The following is a 17,555-nucleotide window of genomic DNA, read 5'->3' on the forward strand; positions in this document are numbered from 1 at the left end:
TAACTACATCACTCATAATGTTAAACAATCTGTTCGAAACCGCATACTTTCCTACTACTCGTACTAACTCTGACGTCATTTGAAGTATGTAGTGTGTTTCTGCTTAGTATGCGATTTAGAGTATGCGACAAGTTCCCGGATGGTTTACTAGATTCGTCAGAAATACATAATATGGATCAAGAGCTGACTACTCACACTCACATTACCCAAGATGCAACGTAACTTCTTATAAAAACCAGGCCCCTCTTTAATATGTCTATAGTTCTGGTCCTCTGAAATGAGGCCAACGTGGAAGTAACTTAAAACTGCATTCTATCAAAAGGCCACCAGGGGGCGACCGCTTTGGTGTCAAAAGGACTTCCGTCTCTATACAAGTCAATGGAGAATTCACCAACTTCTCACTTGATTTCTAACCTCAGTAAACGTTTTCAAAATGTGTTTATGGTCTCAATCGCTAGTTTAAAGCCTTCTTCAATGCAGTATGATGTTCATTTGGGACATTTTGGCCTCCCTGATTTTATATGTGACGATAAAGCAGGGTATGCATTAGGGCGTGGCTACATGGTGATTGACAGGTTGATTGGTTCACAGGTTCAGGAGGGCGCCTCATGCTCCTCCTGATGCCCATATAAGTAGAATCCATGTTTTTATTTTTCCCAGCATGCACCTGAAATTTTCAAGATGGCGCTGCTCAGATTCGATACTATTGGCCTCCGAGCAGCAGTCTACAAACCAATGGGTGACGTCACGGATGTTACGTCCATTTTATATACAGTCTATGATAAAAACCCAAAATACTAACGTCACAGATCAACACCTCGTTGGTTTCAAGTTAGCTACAGCGAGGGTATGTTCGCTTCCAGTTTTCAAAATAAAAGCACCAATTCTATCGTTATGGTTTGCTTAATAATAAAAAGCAACGTGTGTTTTATTTTGTGAAAATGACCGGAAGTGCGTCATTCGCTACGGCTAACTTGAGTGGCTCCGAATTCGCAGGAACAAAACTTTAAACAGGTGTTATTTGGACACATTAGCGTCACATTGTGGATCTAAAGGGCTACTTTCCCGCCTAAAAAGGTTATAAATGTGGATAAATTGGTATATTTACAGAGTTAGAGCTAAAATGAAATCAGCTTCAGCCTGCTGATTTCAGCTCGGGTAGGAACGAAATGCATTGTGGGTTATCGGTTAGTTTACTACAGTGTAAACGGTCTGATTACTATCTGGTCGTTTATGGCGCTTTTCCACTACACAGTTTCAGCACGACTCGGCTCGCCTCGACTCGGCACGGTTCCTTTTCCATTACAAAAAAGTACCTACTCAACGTGGGCGGGGTCGTCATAGCACGGCTCCGCGAAACTGCCGTGACTTCGTTTTATACGCGACACAAAACACATAAACAATGGAGGACATTGAGGCGATGGTGTACTTGCTGCTGTATGAGGCTTTCTGTCTCACACAAAGCAAGAAAATTGAGCCGTATGGCTGTAACTATGGTTGTAACGCTGTTATCGGTATTTAAAAATGCCGGGTTTGATTATTGTGTGGGACGGCTCATGACGCTACCAGCGACAACTACCAATCAGCGGCCAGCAGTGTGTCGACGTCACATTTTAGTACCGGCTTGGCTCACTTGGAACCTCACCAGAGCAGGTACTAAAAAAGGACCAGGTACCAGGTACTTTCCCTAGTGGAAACGCAAAAACAACCGAGGCGAGTCGAGGCGAGTCGTGCTGGAACGGTGTAGTGGAAAAGCGCCATTAGTGTGAAGGATGGAAGTAGTATGACTGGGAGGGCTTCATTTAACCAAGGATTACAGCGCCTCTCATTCATGTTACTGTGCTGCTACCGCCATCTACTGGCCAAAAGTAACCAAGGATTACAGCGCCACTCATTCATGTTACAGTGCTGCTACCGCCATCTACTGGCCAAAAGTAACCAAGGATCACAGCGCCACTCATTCATGTTACAGTGCTGCTACCGCCATCTACTGGCCAAAAGTAACCAAGGATTACAGCGCCTCTCATTCATGTTAAAAAAATGTCAAAATCAGTATAACTAAGCAAACCTCAACTGAAATCAGGCGAGTTTTTTTTTTCCAATTTAGTCAGAACATTTAAAATAATAATATTCAGAAAAATAATAATGTTCTACAGCATTTTTAAATGCTCTGAACAAAAATATTTCAAAGTTTATCTGGTGCAATAAAAATCCAAGAATAATACTGATAATACTCATAATACTGCAGTACTTTAACTGTAATACTTTAACTACATCACTCATAATACTGCAGTACTTTAACTGTAATACTGCATACTACATCACTATAATACTGCAGTACTTTTACTGTAATACTGCATACTACATCACTCATAATACTGCAGTACTTTTTACTTGTAATGGAGTATTTGTACATTAGTGTATTAGTAGTTTTACTGCAGTAAAGTATCAGAGTACTTCTTCCAGTACTGTTAGTAGTAATAATATGATGCTAACAGCCTGCTGAATGTTTTTAGTTCAGAGTCACTTTGAGTTTGTTTCTGACCAGATTAAATCCAAACCTGAACTCATTTCCAGGATCTAGAAACTAGTTGAACTGTTGTTGCTTTTAGATTCAACATCCTCACAGACAGAAGTGTGTTTTTACTTCTGCAGCAGCACCTGTTTTTATCTCTCTGCTCATTTCCTGGTTGTGACATCCTGCTTTTAAACTTTCACTTCTCTAATTTTCACTGTGACGCAGATATTTTCCTCGTGTGAAGCTTGGGTAAGTGACCGTTTTCAGTTATTTGACAGTAAAAAGTGTAAAAAGCAGAAAGTGAAGCTGCTGTTAGTGTTGAGAGGAGCTCAGCTCAGTTAACAGCTGACTCTGATTAGTCCAGGACTGAGTGGAATCAGCTTTTGATCCAGAACAGACTTGGACAGATTTGTAGTTGTTCCTTTTTTTCTCAGTCCGCCATTTTGTCAGTTTGGTCTTTCTATAATATTCTCTAAACTATATATTATAAATACTCAGTTGTGTACTATATAATAGTCTAATAGATGTTTTCCTCTGATAGCAAACAGCTGAAGACTTTCTGATATTTAATTACATTAAACTGATGAAATGTTTACTGTTACACGTTTTGAATGCAGAACTTTTACTGTAATAAAGTTATTTCACAACTTGACACTATTAACGTCACAGAGATAATTAAATCAGTAGTTTAGTACGCAGGTGACTGTAGGAAAAAATACATGATGAAGACTGATGTTTGTGTTGCTGCCTCTTCATCATTTAAAATGTTAATTAACTGATCAAACTGACTTTTCTCATTCACTCAGTTCTTCTGATGAATGTGGTGTCATGTTTCATAAAGAAGAAGAGACACTGCTGCCTGTAGTATTCCTATTTATATTACTATTTATATTACTATTTATATTACTATTTATATTCCTATAAGACTTCTATAATATTTCTATAATATCTGCTACAGTTACATTATTCCAGGGGCTTGTTTCAGGAAGCAGGTTTAACTAACTCTGAGTTAAAACCTTAATTCTAGGTTGACCGATTCTGAGCTGAATTAAAAGAAGTGCCCTTCAAAGGCCTAAAAAGCTTGCTGGCCTGGCCCTACCTAATTTTACTTATTACTACTGGGCATGCAATATAAAAACTATGCTACATTGGATGGTAAAATCCCCAGCTGCTACAGTTACATTATTCCAGGTAAAGTTGATATTGTCAAATCTACAGTGTGTTTTAATAATAATCATCAGTAAAATGTTTAATGTCCACACAGTAAAAGAAAAGGCCAACACAAAATATATGTATGTATATATTTAGACTAATGTCAGCTCTATTAAACTGAAATTATAATCATAATGATAATATGGAGAATAAGTTGAGGCCTATATGATGATCCTGCAGTCCTAATATAAAGTATAAAGTATAAATAGAGAGGGAGAGGGAGGAGGTCACAGGAAGACAAACAGCAGAATAGCTTCAGAAAGAACAGCAGGACAGCTTGAACTTCATTTATTGTTCAGAGAGAAAAAGACAGGTGAGAAATGATCTTGGATTAGATTCCTGTCCAGTGAAATAGTAGTGTGGTGTTACACAGGTACAGATGTCATTACTCTGATGTCATTAGATCAGTAGAGAATGAACAGAGTCAGAGAGCAGCAGCAGGGTAACAAGGTGGAGGAGAGAGGGAGTCATGTGGCTCATTTACCTTCTGAGGAAACTCTGAATAAAGTCAGTCTGCTGCTTCAGCTTCACTGTCATCACACAATCCAGGACTGTACAGTGAAATGCAGCTGAGACACAAACACATGTCATTACAATCAGAGAAGTGAAATAAAGCAGTTTGAGTGAGTTTGTGAGGTCCAGCTGCTGCAGTGTGATCCAACAGTCCTGCAGTAAATCCTCCTTCATCAAGCTTTAATGTTCACTTTGTGTTCATTCAGCTTGTTGCTCATTTTGGAGGCTGCAGTTTGTGCTGCTGTTGAATGATATTGTGTTCTACTGAGAGCTGTTTCTCATATTTAGTCCATTTCTATCAATGAGGGTGGACTAAATAATAGAAACAGCTGATGTTCAAAGCATCAGAGAACAGTAGAGAGAACAGTAGAGAGTCAGTGATGCAGGAAGCTGAAGCTGTTCACCTGTTCCACCTCAGCTCCTTTCATGTAGACACACTCATGTGTCTTCACCTCCCATCTCCTGAAATCTATCAGCTGATTGGTTTTGCTGATGTTGAGCAGCAGCCTGTCAGATGTTTGTCTCCTGGCTGTTTGTAATGGATGATGGTGGTGTGGTCCCTCCTCCAGCTGGCAGTAGAAGGCACATTTGATGTTTGTAGACTTTGACAGTGAAGTGATGATGAAGTGATAGCAGCCTCACATCAGATGGACTGATGAAGGAGAATCAGCAGCATCTTCTCTCTCTGTGTTTCCTCCACAGCTGAAGCTCCAAAGTCTCTGTGACTGGATGTGAACTGAGCAGCTGAACATCTTCCATGTTGTAGTGAGTGAGTGCAGCTCTCCCAGCAGCTGTTTCTCTGCTATGGATCAGTGTGAGGACAGAGAGGAGGGAGTCCCTCCCTCTAAAAGCTCTCTGTGTGGGGAACATGACAGCCAGACCAAAGCTCAGAGGTGAGATGAGGATCTCTAACTGTCCATCACTGTTCTCCACTCACATCACTCCTCCATCATTATTCACACTCACTGTCACATCTGACACTCAACTACTGAATAATAAGTCACAATAACTCAGAATGAACTACTAACTTTCTCAAAATTCATTGTTTTAAACTCTTTGATTTGTTCATTGTTTGTATCAGGATGCAGCAGCAGAGAGCAGACTCTCCTGAACCCAGCTGTGTGTCCATGAAGAGTGACCGGTCTATAGATCGTCCTATTAAGTTTAAAGAAGGAAAACCTGCTGATGGAAGGTAAGAATTTAAAAGTGAAGTTTTTTGCAAAAATAAAAAACCCTTTTGGACTTCCACAAAAATACTTTTTTGCCTATCTTCAAGTCCGCCACTCGATCAAGCTAACACCAACGCAGGATGCAACGTTGCTTGTACCAATTGAAAAGCTCATAATAAATGTTTCTATAATAACTAGCAGAGTTGTCATGGGCACAATATTGATAGGCTTGTTAAACGATGGGAAGTAGATCTTCAGAGTGTATATGATGAAGATGTTTGGGAGGGAGGTATTCGGACCAGTCATTCTCTGTTTCTCAGTAATAAATTCAAAGAAATATAGTATGAAATATTTCACAGAGAGCATTCATAACTCATGTTATGAACAAAATAGATCCCTGTAGGTCACCATTATGTCTTAAATGTGAATTGACAACTGGGACATATATACATTGTTTCTGGAGTTGTCCAAAAATATCTAAGTTGTGGTTCTTTCATAACAAGGAAATTAGTACGATATTAAAGCACAAGATATGTAAAGATCCGGGTTTCTATTATCTGCCTTCTAAAAATAGAATTATGGATGTAAAAAGATCTAAGCTGCTGAACAAACTGCTTTTTCTAGCCAGAAAATGTATATTATTCATTTGGATTCATGAAAAACTTCCTACTGTAACTCAGTGGTATAAGGACATTTTTAGGGTTTTTCAGTGCTAGGTTAAGGGGAAATAACAGCAGCTTTATGGATATTTGGCCTCTGATGGATTACTTACTCAGGGATCTAAGTAGAACTATTGAAAGGGGAAAAGGTACACTAGATTAGGAGGTGCGAGGGTGATTTCTATGGATGGGCAGTAGCTGAGGGAGGGTCAGGGTAATTATATTGTGAAGATGTTAAGATACGTTGCTTATTAATATAATTGTATATATCTTTTTCTTAAATGTTTACTTTATATTTTATTTCATATAATTTTTTTGTACTTTATGTATATAAGTACATACAGTTATTACTTTATATATTTATATATATATAATAATAATAATAATAATAATAATAATAATACATTTTATTTAAAGGCTCATATAACACAACAACAGTACATCAAACAATATAAATCAGGTAACATTTAGTGCAAATATAAAGAATAAATATGAATGTGACTATAAAGCATCAGTACAATAAATAAACAAGAACGTGATGCATAGTTAGTGTGAGACAGAGTATGCAGCTCTGAATAGGAGCGTTTTCAGGCGGGATTTAAAGGTGGAAACAGAGTCAGAAGTGCAAATGTCTGGTGGGAGAGAGTTCCTGAGGCGGGGGGCAGATCGGCTGACGGGTCTGGACCCCATGATGGTAGTTAAGTTGGCAGAGGGGGCAAAGAGCTGGTTGGCAGAGGAGGATCGGAGAGTTCGGGAGGGTGTGTAGATGTGAATCAGTTCAGAGAGATATGATGGTGCCAGGTTGTGAAGGATCTTGTAAGTGAGGAGTAGAATCTTAAAGTCAATGCGGGATTTGATAGGAAGCCAATGAAGTTGCTGCAGGGCAGGAGTGATGTGTTCAATAGAGGGAGTTCTGGTTATGATACGGGCGGCTGCGTTCTGTACCAGCTGGAGTTTGTGAAGACCACTGAGACGCTGAAGACCAAAGAGGAGAGAGTTACAGTAGTCCAGACGGGATGTAATCAGGGTGGTTACCAGGGTAGCGGTGCAGGTTGGTGAAAGTGAGGGACGGAGACGGTTGATGTTCCGTAGATGGAAGTATGCAGTCCGAGTAACGTTATTGATGTGGGCTTCGAAAGATAATATCATGTCCAGGATGACACCCAGGCTCTTTACCTGAGGGGATGTAGGAACAGTGGAATTGTGGATGGACATGGAGAAAGTGTTGAGTGTTGCTAGGGTAGATCTGGTACCAATGAGGAGGACCTCAGTTTTTTCGCCGTTGAGTTTAAGAAAATTGAGCGAGAGCCATGATTTAATTTCCAGTAAGCAGTCCGATAGGGCGATGGGTGGCAGAGTGGAAGAAGGCTTAGTGGAAAGATAGAGTTGGGTATCATCAGCGTAACAGTGGAATTGAATGTCAAATTTCCTGAGAATGTGACCAAGAGGCAGAAGATAAATAATGAACAGGAGGGGGCCAAGGACAGAGCCCTGGGGAACACCACTAGAGACTGGGGAGGAGCCGGATCTCAGGTTCTTGAATTGAACAAACTGTGTGCGGCCAGAGAGATATGATCGGAACCAGGCCAGAAGGATGTCAGTGATTCCAATGGAGGATAACCTGTCCAGGAGGATGTCATGGTAAACGGTGTCGAAAACTGCGCTCAGGTCGAGGAGAACCAGAATGGAGAGAAGTCCAGAGTCAGATATATATATATATATATATTAATTGTATTTATGTATTTTATTCTTTTATTTATTCCTTAGTTCAGGCCTGTTATTTGTATTATAAGGACGTTTGCTGTTTGTCATGCAAAACAATGAAAATGAAAAAAAAGTAACAAAAAAAGGGAAGTGAAGTTTAGTATGTGACTCTCCTCAACCACTGATTAGTCAACTAATCAACTAAGATGAGACAGCATCTTTCATCAGATGACATTTTGATGAACAGGAGAACGTTTCTCATCCACTGTCTTCTTACTGATTTTCATTCTGCTTCTAAAACTTCAGCTGCTGACAGTCTGCTCAACATTCATCTTTTTAAACTCTTTGATTTGTTGTTTGTTTGTATCAGGATGCAGCAGCAGAGAACAGACTCTCCTGAACCCAGCTGTGTGTCCATGAAGAGTGACTGGTCTATGGATCATCCTATTAAGTTTAAAGATGGACAACCTGCTGATGGAAGGTAACAATTTAAAAGTGAAGTCTTTTGCACTAATAAACATTTTTGGACTTCCACGAAAATATTTTTTTGCCTATCTTCAAGTCCGCCACTTGATCAAGCTAACACCAACGCAGGATGCAACGTTGCTTGGACCAATTGAAAAGCTCATAATAAACGTTTCTATAATAACTACCAGAGTTGTCATGGGCACAATATTGATAGGCTTGTTAAACGATGGGAAGTAGATCTTCAGAGTGTATATGATGAAGATGTTTGGGAGGGAGGTATTCGGACCAGTCATTCTCTGTTTCTCAGTAATAAATTCAAAGAAATACAGTATAGAATATTTCACAGAGAGCATTCATAACTCATGTTATGAACAAAATAGATCCTGGCAGGTCATTATGTCTTAAATGTGAATTGACAACTGGGACATATATACATTGTTTCTGGAGTTGTCCAAAAATATCTAAGTTGTGGTTCTTTCATAACAAGGAAATTAGTACGATACTAAAGCACAAGATATGTAAAGATCCGGGTTTCTATTTTCTGCCTTCTAAAAAATAGAGTTATGGATGTAAAAAGATCCAAGCTGCTGAACAAACTGCTTTTTCTAGCCAGAAAATGTATATTATTCATTTGGATTCATGAAAAACTTCCTAATGTAACTTAGTGGTATAAGGACATTTTTAGGGTTTTTCAGTGCTAGGTTAAGGGGAAATAACAGCAGCTTTATGGATATTTGGCCTCTGATGGATTACTTACTCAGGGATCTAAGTAAAACTATTGAAAGGGGAAAAGGTACACTAGATTAGGAGGTGCGAGGGTGATTTCTATGGATGGGCAGTAGCTGAGGGAGGGTCAGGGTAATTATATTGTGAAGATGTTAAGATACGTTGCTTATTAATACAATTGTATATATCTTTTTCTTAAATGTTTACTTTATATTTTATTTCATATAGTTTTTTTGTACTTTATGTATATAAGTACATACAGTTATTACTTTATATATTTATATATATATAATAATAATAATAATAATAATAATAATAATACATTTTATTTAAAGGCACCTTACAAGGCACATATAACAGAACAACAGTACATCAAACAATATAAATCAGGTAACATTTAGTGCAAATATAAAGAATAAATATGAATGTGACTATAAAGCATCAGTACAATAAATAAACAAGAACGTGATGCATAGTTAGTGTGAGACAGAGTATGCAGCTCTGAATAGGAGCGTTTTCAGGCGGGATTTAAAGGTGGAAACAGAGTCAGAAGTGTGAATGTCTGGTGGGAGAGAGTTCCTGAGGCGGGGGGCAGATCGGCTGACGGGTCTGGACCCCGTGATGGTAGTTATGTTGGCAGAGGGGTCAAAGAGCTGGTTGGCAGAGGAGGATCGGAGAGTTCGGGAGGGTGTGTAGATGTGAATCAGTTCAGAGAGATACGATGGTGCCAGGTTGGGAAGGATCTTGTAAGTGAGGAGTAGAATCTTAAAGTCAATGCGGGATTTGATAGGAAGCCAATGAAGTTGCTGCAGGGCAGGAGTGATGTGTTCAATAGAGGGAGTTCTGGTTATGATATGGGCGGCTGCGTTCTGTACCAGCTGGAGTTTGTGAAGACCACTGAGATGCTGAAGACCAAAGAGGAGAGAGTTACAGTAGTCCAGACGGGATGTAATCAGGGTGGTTACCAGGGTAGCGGTGCAGGTTGGTGAAAGTGAGGGACGGAGACGGTTGATGTTCCGTAGATGGAAGTATGCAGTCCGAGTAACGTTATTGATGTGGGCTTCGAAAGATACTGTGCTGTCCAGGATAACACCCAGGCTCTTTACCTGAGGGGATGTAGGAACAGTGGAATTGTGGATGGACATGGAGAAAGTGTTGAGTGTTGCTAGGGTAGATCTGGTGCCAATGAGGAGGACCTCAGTTTTTTCGCCGTTGAGTTTAAGAAAGTTGAGTGAGAGCCATGATTTAATTTCCAGTAAGCAGTCCGATAGGGCGATGGGTGGCAGAGTGGAAGAAGGCTTAGTGGAAAGATAGAGTTGGGTATCATCAGCGTAACAGTGGAATTGAATGTCAAATTTCCTGAGAATATGACCAAGAGGCAGAAGATAAATAATGAACAGGAGGGGGCCAAGGACAGAGCCCTGGGGAACACCACTAGAGACTGGGGAGGAGCCGGATCTCAGGTTCTTGAATTGAACAAACTGTGTGCGGCCAGAGAGATATGATCGGAACCAGGCCAGAGGGATGTCAGTGATTCCAATGGAGGATAACCTGTCCAGGAGGATGTCATGGTAAACGGTGTCGAAAACTGCGCTCAGGTCGAGGAGAACCAGAATGGAGAGAAGTCCAGAGTCAGATATATATATATATATATTAATTGTATTTATGTATTTTATTCTTTTATTTATTCCTTAGTTCAGGCCTGTTATTTGTATTATAAGGATGTTTGCTGTTTGTCATGCAAAACAATGAAAATGAAAAAAAAAGTAACAAAAAAAGGGAAGTGAAGTTTAGTATGTGACTCTCCTCAACCACTGATTAGTCAACTAATCAACTAAGATGAGACAGCATCTTTCATCAGATGACATTTTGATAAACAGGAGAACGTTTCTCATCCACTGTCTTCTTACTGATTTTCATTCTGCTTCTAAAACTTCAGCTGCTGACAGTCTGCTCAAAATTCATCCTTTTAAACTCTTTGATTTGTTGTTTGTTTGTATCAGGATGCAGCAGCAGAGAGCAGACTCTCCTGAACCCAGCTGTGTGTCCATGAAGAGTGACCGGTCTATGGATCTTCCTATTAAGTTTAAAGAAGGAAAACCTGCTGATGGAAGGTAAGAATTTAAAAGTGAAGTTTTTTGCACAAATAAAAAACCCTTTTGGACTTCCACAAAAATACTTTTTTGCCTATCTTCAAGTCCGCCACTCGATCAAGCTAACACCAACGCAGGATGCAACGTTGCTTGGACCAATTGAAAAGCTCATAATAAATGTTTCTATAATAACTACCAGAGTTGTCATGGGCACAATATTGATAGGCTTGTTAAACGATGGGAAGTAGATCTTCAGAGTGTATATGATGAAGATGCTTGGGAGGGAGGTATTCGGACCAGTCATTCTCTGTTTCTCAGTAATAAATTCAAAGAAATACAGTATAGAATATTTCACAGAGAGCATTCATAACTCATGTTATGAACAAAATAGATCCTGGTAGGTCATTATGTCTTAAATGTGAATTGACAACTGGGACATATATACATTGTTTCTGCGGTTGTCCAAAAATATCTAAGTTGTGGTTCTTTCATAACAAGGAAATTAGTACGATACTAAAGCACAAGATTTGTAAAGATCCGGGTTTCTATTATCTGCCTTCTAAAAATAGAGTTATGGATGTAAAAAGATCTAAGCTGCTGAACAAACTGCTTTTTCTAGCCAGAAAATGTATATTATTCATTTGGATTCATGAAAAACTTCCTACTGTAACTCAGTGGTATAAGGACATTTTTAGGGTTTTTCAGTGCTAGGTTAAGGGGAAATAACAGCAGCTTTATGGATATTTGGCCTCTGATGGATTACTTACTCAGGGATCTAAGTAAAACTATTGAAAGGGGAAAAGGTACACTAGATTAGGAGGTGCGAGGGTGATTTCTATGGATGGGCAGTAGCTGAGGGAGGGTCAGGGTAATTATATTGTGAAGATGTTAAGATACGTTGCTTATTAATACAATTGTATATATCTTTTTCTTAAATGTTTACTTTATATTTTATTTCATATAGTTTTTTTGTACTTTATGTATATAAGTACATACAGTTATTACTTTATATATTTATATATATATAATAATAATAATAATAATAATAATAATACATTTTATTTAAAGGCACCTTACAAGGCACATATAACAGAACAACAGTACATCAAACAATATAAATCAGGTAACATTTAGTGCAAATATAAAGAATAAATATGAATGTGACTATAAAGCATCAGTACAATAAATAAACAAGAACGTGATGCATAGTTAGTGTGAGACAGAGTATGCAGCTCTGAATAGGAGCGTTTTCAGGCGGGATTTAAAGGTGGAAACAGAGTCAGAAGTGTGAATGTCTGGTGGGAGAGAGTTCCTGAGGCGGGGGGCAGATCGGCTGACGGGTCTGGACCCCGTGATGGTAGTTATGTTGGCAGAGGGGTCAAAGAGCTGGTTGGCAGAGGAGGATCGGAGAGTTCGGGAGGGTGTGTAGATGTGAATCAGTTCAGAGAGATACGATGGTGCCAGGTTGGGAAGGATCTTGTAAGTGAGGAGTAGAATCTTAAAGTCAATGCGGGATTTGATAGGAAGCCAATGAAGTTGCTGCAGGGCAGGAGTGATGTGTTCAATAGAGGGAGTTCTGGTTATGATATGGGCGGCTGCGTTCTGTACCAGCTGGAGTTTGTGAAGACCACTGAGATGCTGAAGACCAAAGAGGAGAGAGTTACAGTAGTCCAGACGGGATGTAATCAGGGTGGTTACCAGGGTAGCGGTGCAGGTTGGTGAAAGTGAGGGACGGAGACGGTTGATGTTCCGTAGATGGAAGTATGCAGTCCGAGTAACGTTATTGATGTGGGCTTCGAAAGATACTGTGCTGTCCAGGATAACACCCAGGCTCTTTACCTGAGGGGATGTAGGAACAGTGGAATTGTGGATGGACATGGAGAAAGTGTTGAGTGTTGCTAGGGTAGATCTGGTGCCAATGAGGAGGACCTCAGTTTTTTCGCCGTTGAGTTTAAGAAAGTTGAGTGAGAGCCATGATTTAATTTCCAGTAAGCAGTCCGATAGGGCGATGGGTGGCAGAGTGGAAGAAGGCTTAGTGGAAAGATAGAGTTGGGTATCATCAGCGTAACAGTGGAATTGAATGTCAAATTTCCTGAGAATATGACCAAGAGGCAGAAGATAAATAATGAACAGGAGGGGGCCAAGGACAGAGCCCTGGGGAACACCACTAGAGACTGGGGAGGAGCCGGATCTCAGGTTCTTGAATTGAACAAACTGTGTGCGGCCAGAGAGATATGATCGGAACCAGGCCAGAGGGATGTCAGTGATTCCAATGGAGGATAACCTGTCCAGGAGGATGTCATGGTAAACGGTGTCGAAAACTGCGCTCAGGTCGAGGAGAACCAGAATGGAGAGAAGTCCAGAGTCAGATATATATATATATATATTAATTGTATTTATGTATTTTATTCTTTTATTTATTCCTTAGTTCAGGCCTGTTATTTGTATTATAAGGATGTTTGCTGTTTGTCATGCAAAACAATGAAAATGAAAAAAAAAGTAACAAAAAAAGGGAAGTGAAGTTTAGTATGTGACTCTCCTCAACCACTGATTAGTCAACTAATCAACTAAGATGAGACAGCATCTTTCATCAGATGACATTTTGATAAACAGGAGAACGTTTCTCATCCACTGTCTTCTTACTGATTTTCATTCTGCTTCTAAAACTTCAGCTGCTGACAGTCTGCTCAAAATTCATCCTTTTAAACTCTTTGATTTGTTGTTTGTTTGTATCAGGATGCAGCAGCAGAGAGCAGACTCTCCTGAACCCAGCTGTGTGTCCATGAAGAGTGACCGGTCTATGGATCTTCCTATTAAGTTTAAAGAAGGAAAACCTGCTGATGGAAGGTAAGAATTTAAAAGTGAAGTTTTTTGCACAAATAAAAAACCCTTTTGGACTTCCACAAAAATACTTTTTTGCCTATCTTCAAGTCCGCCACTCGATCAAGCTAACACCAACGCAGGATGCAACGTTGCTTGGACCAATTGAAAAGCTCATAATAAATGTTTCTATAATAACTACCAGAGTTGTCATGGGCACAATATTGATAGGCTTGTTAAACGATGGGAAGTAGATCTTCAGAGTGTATATGATGAAGATGCTTGGGAGGGAGGTATTCGGACCAGTCATTCTCTGTTTCTCAGTAATAAATTCAAAGAAATACAGTATAGAATATTTCACAGAGAGCATTCATAACTCATGTTATGAACAAAATAGATCCTGGTAGGTCATTATGTCTTAAATGTGAATTGACAACTGGGACATATATACATTGTTTCTGCGGTTGTCCAAAAATATCTAAGTTGTGGTTCTTTCATAACAAGGAAATTAGTACGATACTAAAGCACAAGATTTGTAAAGATCCGGGTTTCTATTATCTGCCTTCTAAAAATAGAGTTATGGATGTAAAAAGATCTAAGCTGCTGAACAAACTGCTTTTTCTAGCCAGAAAATGTATATTATTCATTTGGATTCATGAAAAACTTCCTACTGTAACTCAGTGGTATAAGGACATTTTTAGGGTTTTTCAGTGCTAGGTTAAGGGGAAATAACAGCGGCTTTATGGATATTTGGCCTCTGATGGATTACTTACTCAGGGATCTAAGTAGAACTATTGAAAGGGGAAAAGGTACACTAGATTAGGAGGTGCGAGGGTGATTTCTATGGATGGGCAGTAGCTGAGGGAGGGTCAGGGTAATTATATTGTGAAGATGTTAAGATACGTTGCTTATTAATACAATTGTATATATCTTTTTCTTAAATGTTTACTTTATATTTTATTTCATGTTTTTTTGTACTTTATGTATATAAGTACATAAAGTTTTTACTTTATATATTTATTTATTTTATTCATCCCTTAGTTCAGGCCTGTTATTTGTATTATAAGGATGTTTGCGGTTTGTCTTGCAAAACAATGAAAATGAAATGAAAAAAAGTTTAGTTTAGTATGTGACTCTCCTGAGAAGAGGAATCAATATCTAGTTTCATCAGTGACATCACAGTGTTCACCTGTACAACAGTCACATGTCAAAGAGTTCAGTGTTATAAGACACGAACATGGTCACTACATCTATATGTGTGTAACTTCATAGTCAAAGGCTGTCTGTCATGTTTGACTTCACCTCTGCTGGTGTTGATAAGCTCCGCCCATGGCTCTGCCTCCAAGCTGTGATTGGACAGCTGATTATTGTTCAGTGTGACAGGAACATCTTCATCTCAGAAAGACTCATCTTCCTCTCTCACAGAGCTTCTTACTCAGTGTTGGCAGGTGTTTGCTGCCCTCTGCAGGACAACACTGACATGTAACACACCTCTATGGCTTTATTTACTTCTTTTTCACTTTATTTACTTCATCTTATTCAATTTAACAGACAACACATTGATATAATTACAATATTAATCCACCTGATCCCGACTCCTTTGTAACTCACCCTCATCTACCGGCTCATTCAGGCACAGCTTATACCAGTTTCATTTCATACCTTTTTATTTCTCTTTCTTCTTCTGCCTCCTCTCTTCTAAACAAACAAACAAACAAACAAACAAGAACAGAAAAATTAAGAAAACGGATATTTTCCTTTCTTCTCTCATATATCAGGAGAACAATATGATCAATGATCCCATTCACATCAGAAAATGATTGAAAGTTATTATCAGGATCTGTTTGGATCAGCTGGGAAATGGACAGAAGATTATTAAAAGAAGATACTAAACATTTGATGGATGACAGCGTTACACAGAAAGAAGAAGCTGATGCCACAACATCTGTAAAAACACATAAAGCACCAGGGCCAGTCTTTAAAAAGATGTTTGGATCAGCTTGTAGCTTCTCTAACAGAGTCTGTACAGAGTAAAAGCTGCTTGATGCTGTGTTCATCCATCTGAAGGTGAACTGGGATGTTTATAGTTCATCTTTAGTTATTGAGGTTAACACAGATTGTTACTGAGCCATAGAACTCCTGCTGAACATCCTCACTTCCTTCTTCTTCTGTTGACTCATGACCAAGTCGCTGCCATCCTCTTTTCATCACTGCAGCAATATGAACTCATCAGTCACTCTGTTCTGAAAGATTTCTATTAATTCTGACATTTAAACTGATGATTAATCCTTCATTTCTTTGGTTTTAACTTCATGCTTTTGTCTGTTTTATTAGTATCAGGATGCAGCAGCAGAGAGCAGACTCTCCTGAACCCAGCTGTGTGTCCATGAAGAGTGACTGTTCTATGGGTCATCCTCCTGTTACGTTTAAAGATGGACAACCTGCTGATGGAAGGTAAGAATTTAAAAGTGAAGTTTAGTATGTGACTCTCCTGAGAAGAGGAATCAATATTTACTTATTTTTACTTATTTAATCTTTATTTAAATCTTGAACCCTCATTTTCAGTGATGTGGAGAACATAGAGAACAGAGCAGCTCGAGATCATAGTTTTAAATTGGTCTCCATGGTAATGATGGTGTTGAGTTTGAGTCTGTTGTAAAGTATTCCATGATGATGCAGCAGAGTAAATGACAATAATCTTAGGGCAAGATGTTTCCATGTTAGTGTTTCTCACACAGGTTAAAGGACAGTGCTCACTGATACCAAGGCTGGAAACAACAGAAGCTGTTATATTGTCACTCCTGTTGCACAAATTTAGGTCTATCGAGTTGATTTTGAGGAATCCTTCTAGTTAGGTCTAGTTGGCTCATTAATTATCTATCAGATTCAGATTATTACACATTTCTTTAAACAATCTGAATCAGATGTCAACCAGTTAAGACTGAGGTCACCTAAGACCAACATCTGTTGTACTGTGTGAGTAAGTCTGTTAAGTTATTGATTGCACTGGAGAAGCTGAGGATGGTCTGTATACTCCCACAACGTTAATGGAGTTATTACTGGATAGGTTCATGTTAAGAGCAGTTCATTCAAAGGAGTCGGGTATACTGACAGTTTATAAGACAGTGACAGATGATTTAACATAAACAGCCACACCAACTCCTCTACCAACTCTGTCTATTCTGAACAGATTAAAGTTATGTATGGACATTTCTGAGGCATGTATACTGTCTTTAAGCCAGGTTCCTGTTAGAAACAGGATATCAGCATCAGTCTGTGATCTGAGAATGGTCAAGTGATCCAATTTAAATTGGTTGCATATGCTTCTCATATTTAGATGCATCAGCCCCAAACCTTGTCTTGACTTGAAAACATGAGGATTGAAACAGTCATTGCTGGAGTCATCGTAGGGATAAGTAGAGTTAGTTATAGAGTTTGATTTTATACTTGTTTTGGAAGTAGGTTTTATAGGTTTTAAATGTCTGCACTTGTTATAGGATTTAGACTGGTGTTGTTTATGAGGACCATTAGTGATAAGAACAGAGATACTGAAGACAGGAGCAGAGACTGAGAGTGGGAGATAGAGATTATTTTGGTTTCCACACCGTCAAGCAGCGAATTGTTTGCAGGAGCAAAGTGTGAGTTCAACGTTCATGGATAGTCATAGTTCATA

The sequence above is a fragment of the Scomber scombrus genome, chromosome 14 (genome assembly GCF_963691925.1).
Source record: "Scomber scombrus chromosome 14, fScoSco1.1, whole genome shotgun sequence".
Classification (NCBI taxonomy): Eukaryota; Metazoa; Chordata; class Actinopteri; order Scombriformes; family Scombridae; genus Scomber; species Scomber scombrus.